This window comes from Mytilus edulis, chromosome 8 (genome assembly GCF_963676685.1).
Source record: "Mytilus edulis chromosome 8, xbMytEdul2.2, whole genome shotgun sequence".
In the NCBI taxonomy this organism is placed as follows: Eukaryota; Metazoa; Mollusca; class Bivalvia; order Mytilida; family Mytilidae; genus Mytilus; species Mytilus edulis.
Genome location: NC_092351.1, coordinates 57,340,208 through 57,347,769, shown reverse-complemented (window position 1 = coordinate 57,347,769; position 7,562 = coordinate 57,340,208).

The window sequence follows — 7,562 nt, the reverse complement described above, 5'->3', positions numbered from 1 at the left end:
CATTTGTACAACTGATTTACTATTCAAATTTCTAAGAGTTGTATATTGCTGTTGATATTGTTCAGTTATTTGGTGCGTGCCTTAATTGCAGAAGGGCATTTGGGAGTTTATGTTGCCAATTAAAAACTGTAAAACACAGAATTTTTAAGAGTTGACTGTTGCTATTGAGGTATGCTATTCAGGCAAGTATTGTCCAGTTATTGAGTGTTTGTTTGAAGTGTAGGAGGTCACAGGTTTATTTTCAGGGTAGGTCAAACAAGTGACTTAAATATTGCTATTTGCTGCTTGTCTGCTTTGAAGTTGAAACAAAGATTGGTTGTCTTTGAGTCTGAGTAATTTGTATGATATGATTACACATCTTCTTACAGATTAATACATATTTTATGTGGATGTACAGTTAAGAAGATATGATATGATTGCAAATGAGACATCTATGAGGTTGTGGATTGGGGTTTACTGGATAGAGAATAATGGGCAAAAAATAAAAAGAATAGAGACACATGAACCAAAAAATTAAAAAATAGAGATCAATAAATGCTTAAAAAATGAATAATACAGAATATTGAGCTAAAGGTATTAATACAGAACAAATTAAAGACTAGAGAAATGAAGGACCCCTCCAAGACCCTCAATTATCATCCTTAGTCCGATTGACATGTAAGCAACTATAGATCACCAATGATCATAACACACAAACCGTATATATAGTTAGCTATAAAACACAACGAATAACAATGTGAAACGAATCATTCGAGAAAAACATAGCATGATTTATAACATAAAATACATTCTAATGCAATTATTGTGTATCAATGGTTCTGATTGGATGACAGTTAGCGCAAAATTCTCTATCTCCTTGTCTGTAACTAAGGAAGCCGACATTTTGAATTGCTGAATGTATTGACATGTGATTTCTACAATAATAAGCCAAATAACTCACATGTTGCACCTAAAAATCTTCTTTTTATCAAATTTTATTACATTCTGAAGCGGCACAGAAGCCAGAAAACGCATACCTATGACGTCACCTAGTGTAGGGACCAAAGAAGATAACATCTTTTCGCGGAATTTTTTTTAATGAAGATTTTACACTGAAATAATGATTGAAATTTAATTATGAACTTGTCTTGCATTAGAATAGAGATAACTGTATTGTATTTGAAGCTTTGCGGACGTCCATCGGTAGTTTTACTTTCGCAAATACCCGTTTACCTGTCTCCGCTACGCGTCGCCAGGTAAACTAAATTTGCGACAGTAAAACTACCGATGGACGTCCTTAAAGCTTCAAATACAATACAGTTATCTCTTAATTAACAAAAAACAAATATGACGGACACCAACCAATGTTGACCACTAAAAACAGGTAACTGACTTGGGACAGCCACATTGATAAGATGGTGTGGTTAAACATGTTTTGTACCGTTGCCTTAGGGCCATAAACACCCTTGATGGTGTTTTATGTCGTATGCAAATGTGGAAAATATAATGGTGTGGATAGGTCTCGATATGATCACAGTATGTATTTTTTTGATAATTCTTTAAACAATTTAAAGCTTGTAATGACACCTGTCTAATATTGAAAACTGTATATTGGCATCTAGATGTCTTTTTGAGCTTTTGATCTTTACATTGCTTTCATTGACATGGCATTTGACCCTCTATCGCAAGTTAATTGGATGGGGTTGGCAGAGAGGTAAATAATGAGCACAAATTCAGAGACAAAATAAAGGGCAAAAGCATAAATTTTTTAGAAGAAATGGACAATGAAAAAGTATAGAGAATAAAAGCATTCTAAAATAAAAGGATATAAGGGTCATAGTAGATAAAGGAAAGTAAAATGGTGTAAATAGTTGAGAAATAAAGAAATGAAGTCATCCTATCCAGATCTTGTTATTTTATTTTTCCTCTGGCTGTCCATCCATCATTTTGTTGTCGCCTGGGTTATAGTTAAGTTTTTAACAGATTTTCTTCAAATTTAATTGTTTTTGGAAAAAAAATCTGAAATGTGGAAAATTTACTATATTGCATAGTAATTCTTGTCGTCGGAGTAGTTGATTCAATTTTTCATTAAATCCTCTTCAAGTTTGTTTTCCATTCACCAATTCCGGTAATGAGTTTGTTAATCGAAGAAGGAGGACAAATTTGCAGAAGGGCTTTTAAAAAATCCTACTAGTATCCGGAATAGAGCCTTTATCTTTTTATCAGATACTTTTAAATTGTTTAAAGGTTTCCACTTTGGACTAGTTAGGTAGCTATGTCGCTTTTTTTTATTGAATACATGTATAGTGCTTGACTTTTTTTCTGAAAATCGAATGATAAGGTTGACGAGACTACAAGAGTTTCATAAAAATTCCTATGACAAAGGGCACAACATGACAATGAGTGATCATTTGATTGTCATTTATCGCCACTTTTAGCACTATTCTGCTATTTCTTGGCGGTATCTTTATGCCCCTCCGTGGCGGAGGATGCATTAAGTTTGACCCTTTCCAATCTATACGTCTGTACGTCCCAAAATTGTTTTCAGTTCTCTAACGTTATTTGGCCTCCCCTAAATGAAATATGAAACTTAAAACACAATGATTATAACCGTTACAAAACACAGGTCAGTTAAGAAATTTTGTGGCGTCACTTATTCTAGAGATATGTCCTTTTACAAATGGAAAAATTGCTGGAAATTATCGTTTAGTTAGTTTTAACCAAATTTTATGAAACTTATACACAATGCTCATTAAACAAGTTTAAATTTTGGTGTTGTCATTTTTACCGTCCTAAGGTGATGCCCCTTTTCAAATGGAAATCTTTATATTTTTTTCTGTTCTCTCACTTACGTTTGCGTCAATAAATGTTATCAGAGAGGGACAAAAGATATCAAAGGAACACAGTCATACTCATAAATCGAAAATGAACTGACAACGCCATGGCAAAAAGTTAAAGAGACAAGCAGACAAATAATTATACACAAGAAAGAACATAGAAATCTAAAGACTGAGCAACACGATCCCAAACCAAACTGGGGGTGATCTCAGGTGCTCCTAAAGGGTAAGCAGATCGGTAGGTTTCATTCATGATAAGGCAAGGAGATTATAGTTACGACGTAAGGAACATTTCCGATATCATCTGTGAAACGGATATTTCATAACGGTCAACCAACTCATGATGATGGCGTCCGTAAAAAGAGTAGGTCTGGTAAGGGCCGATTTTGGCCTCAAATTCCAAGTTCATCTAACGAAAGATTTTAGACCCTTTTTAAACACTTAATTGTCTATTTCAAATGATTCGATTAGTTTATTTGAAAGATTTTAACTGATTTAGTCATTAAAAACGCTCCGATTCAAGTTTAAATATGAATAATCTTTCAAGTATGCCAAAAAACGTCACTTTTCAGATGTTTTTTGCCAAAAATGAAAGTGGCCGCATCTGTGTTCATCTTCAACCTTTATATATATTATGTATTATCATCAAATACAACCTACGTTTCAATATTATGAATGAACACGAATGCGGCCACTTTCATTTGAGATGGAAACCGTCTAAAATTTAACTAAAACGTAAAAATTGTGAAGATTTTAGTAATTTAGCATGACTTAATGATGCTAGTACCCGATATTTGTGCATTGTATGGTCAAATATTTATGTAGCAGAAGCATTCCACTTTCGAATAAATAGCTTAAAGATTACATTTTCACAATTTTGTAAAACTGCTATATTTTGGGGCCAAAGAGGCGTCTTACTGAACCTACTCCTTTACGAAGGGATGATTTCCACTTCACCATTTGAAACTCTTGGTTTAATAGCTTTCTTGTGAGTATCAACCTTCTATCACGGAAATACAAGCATGAAATCAGCATAATAATACTAAAGAAACAAGTCTACAGGTAGAGGGGCACAAGAGACGTATACATAGTGCGTATTACTACAAAATTCATAGCAAGTACAAAGTTGAGTAGCAGTTTACAGTTAAGTAATATGTCCCTTTTTACTGTTATATGCCAGAGGAGGCATTATCTGTGTCCCATGGACATATTCCTCATTTATTTATTGATTGAGGTAGCCGGAGTATCCAGAGAAAACCAACGAAAAGTTACAATCCTCATCAATCAAGATAGGAGCACAAGGCATATGTCACGTGCCGGATTCGCACTCACAACCTTATGTTCTACTACTATAATATATATAATGAAAAGATAAACAACAATATATATAAACACCACACCACACTTCAATATAATTTAAAATCAATTTTAGTGTGAGAAAAACTGCTGTCGTTTTATTGCTCTGTGCATTTACAAAACATTGACGAACCATACTTTAACGTCCCAAACTCAATAAACGATATTTGAGCTTTACATGCTTTATTTTATAAATTATTTTCATAGTTTTTTTTAAATCAAGGGACAAACAGCAAATATTTGTTAAACCCAGAACTTCTAAAATATTGTAAATTAATATGATTGTTTATTGTTCTAACTATATTTCACTTATCAAAAGGTGAATCCTTGACTAAAATACTACTTTCATAGCTGATGATAATTTTCACCACTTATTAGACTAGTAAGCCTTTTTCGACTGATTTGTTTTGTTCGTTTTTATGTTGTACTGTTGCACCATTGTCCCAGGTTAGGGGAGGATTTTGACCCCGCTTACATGTTTAACCCCGCCACGTTCAGTATTTAAGTGCCTGTCCCAATGCAGGAGCCTATATTTAAGTGGTTGTCGTTGGTTGCCGTGATACTTATTTGTTTTTCAGGTTTCTTTTTGTAAATTTATTAGGCCGCTAGTTTTCTCGTTAGAATTGTTTAAAATTTGTGATTTCGGGGCCTTTTATAGCTGACTATGCGGTATGGGCTTATCTCTTTGTTGAAGACCGTACAGTGACCTATAGCTGCTAATTTCTGTGTCATTTGGTCTATTGTGGAAAGTTTTCTTATTGGCAATCATACCACATCTCTTTTTTAATATAGACTAAAAAAAAACAGTATTTTTATTTGATAAACATTTATTATGATAAGATATTTATATTCTACTTATCATCATGATAGATGTTTTTGCAGCATGGTTAGGGAAAGTTTGCCAATAAAGGTTGGAGCTCAACTTTTTGTTGAGTGCACTCCAGCTGCAACTTTTATGCCAACAAGGCCCAAGCCTATTGGTACAGTCACCACTGTTATGATCATTGTCTTGGTCAGTGGCTGAAAAAATCATTCCATTATGATACTTCATTTAATCACTTGGATAAAATATTATTTTTATACATAAAAATACAAATATGATTATGTGTCCTCCAGAGATTCTATGAGTTAAAATCTAAAGAGAGTCTTAGGCTGCATTATATCTGTTTTCTTTATTCTTTAAATCATGTGTAAGTATTGTTTTGTATTTCTTGCTTGTTATTCTCTTTTTTTTTATTTTTTATAATTGATCACTTCATTATTCTCTATGTCTTCATATTTGACCACACCATTATTCTCTTTACTTTTTTTTCGTGTTCGTTCTTTCTAGCTTTGGCGTTCGTTTCTATATTCTTTTTATTTTGCTTCATAATTTATTTCTGTAAACCCCATTATAAACTCTCTAGAACGATGTTTCTTTTATCAATTGTGGAATAACCACTAGAATGCTAAATTAACAAAACCAAACTATAAAACAATAGAAAGAAACATTATCTATTTCGTTTCAGTAAAACAAATTTACAAATTTTCTTCCGGTAACATTTTAAGAATACAATATAAGAATGACCCGTGATGAATCATTCAATTTATTTTCATACGATATGAACTAAAACATCATAAATACATATAGATATAGGATGATGTGGTGTGAGTGCCAATGAGACAACTCTCCATCCAAATAACAATTTAAAAAAGTAAACCATTATAGGTCAATGTACGGCCTTCAACACGGAGCCTTGGCTCACACCGAACAACAAGCTATAAAGGGCCCCAAAATTACTAGTGTAAAAACCATTCAAACGGGAAAACCAACGGTCTAATCTATATGTATCCCCACTTAAAAAATATTCTCTTTTATATGATGAGCTAACAGAAATATCACAGGTCCCTGTAATTCCAGTCTTACATGTACATAAATGAATACTTGAAAAGTACAGGGCTGATATGCATAAATCTACTTAAGGTGTAGCCCAACCTTACACAAAATAGTGCTTTTATTGTCATTGTTCACTTTAACTAACCAACACATTTGGAATATCACTAATGTATTGAACGGTCTAATCTCTATACAAAACGAGGACAACCTATGAAACACGAAAAAAAAATGAAAACTGCTGAACAATAGGCTAATTGACAGGTGCATCAAAATTCAAGGCGAATGGATAGTTTTGTTCCGCCGGCCAATAATATTGCCGTTGAATGCAACACTTCTCCTCCTTCTGCGTTAGCGGGAAACGGGAAGCTGCCACTTGTCATGAACGATGATATAAGGAAACCAAATCTTATATTCAATCATATAAACATCAAATTTATGCAAAAAATACTTTGTTAAAAATTGCTCATGCAAACATAAGAAAACTGATACTTTGTAAATTGATTTAATTATTTTTGGAATAAATAAATGCGATTCAATTTGACAATCAATATTGATTGATCATTTTTCGCTTATTACGCCAAGTGGCAAACATTTCATGCATGTTCAGCACGAGAACATTTAAACAATGAAAACAATCGGTAGTTCCGGTAAAAGGGATTAACCGCAGACTCGGAATGGCAGAGGGAAATGAGGGGTCTACTTGATAGGGAAATACATTCAGCCTTGCAACAGGTGCCTCAAGGTTGTTACAAAATAAATTTGTGCAGATAATTTAGATCTTTCTCTACAAGAGACAGTGGATTGTTCTCCAACATTCTGACTGGGCGTGACCTCAAATTTATACGTTTCACACAGTCAAGTGGATGCTCCACTATGACAAGGCTTGGGATACTGATGGCATGATTGTATTTTTATATCATGATACACCTATGGGATTTCAACGTTCATGTGAAAGCAGCCCACAATAACACGCACACATACCATATTTCAATATAAATAAAAAGATGTGATATGTGGGCCAATGAGACAACTCTCAATCGTCCAAATCACAATGTATAAAATGAAAATACTTATAGATCATAGTAGTTTTCAATGCGGAGCTATGGTTCATACCAAACAGCAAGGTATTAAGGGCAACAAAATGAATCGTGTAAAATGATTTAAACAAGAAAACCAGCGGTCTTATCTATATAAAAACGAGAATGAGATCCACCGAACAACAGCTAGGCTCCTAACTTAGGACAGGTGCATACGAATGCAGCGGGTTTAAACGTGTGTCACATGCACCAACATTCACCCTAACCAAGTTATAAACCAACCAGATTATGAAAAATCCATCAAATAAGTTGTAAAACAATATTTAGATCATTTAGTTATATTTAACTACACAGACCAAAAGGACGGAAACTATAATTTCTTAACGAAAGTTTGTTTCAGTTAATAGATTTCATAGCATGACTTTTTCAAATAACATAAAGAGCACTTAGTTACTTTCACACCATTGTGTATAAACA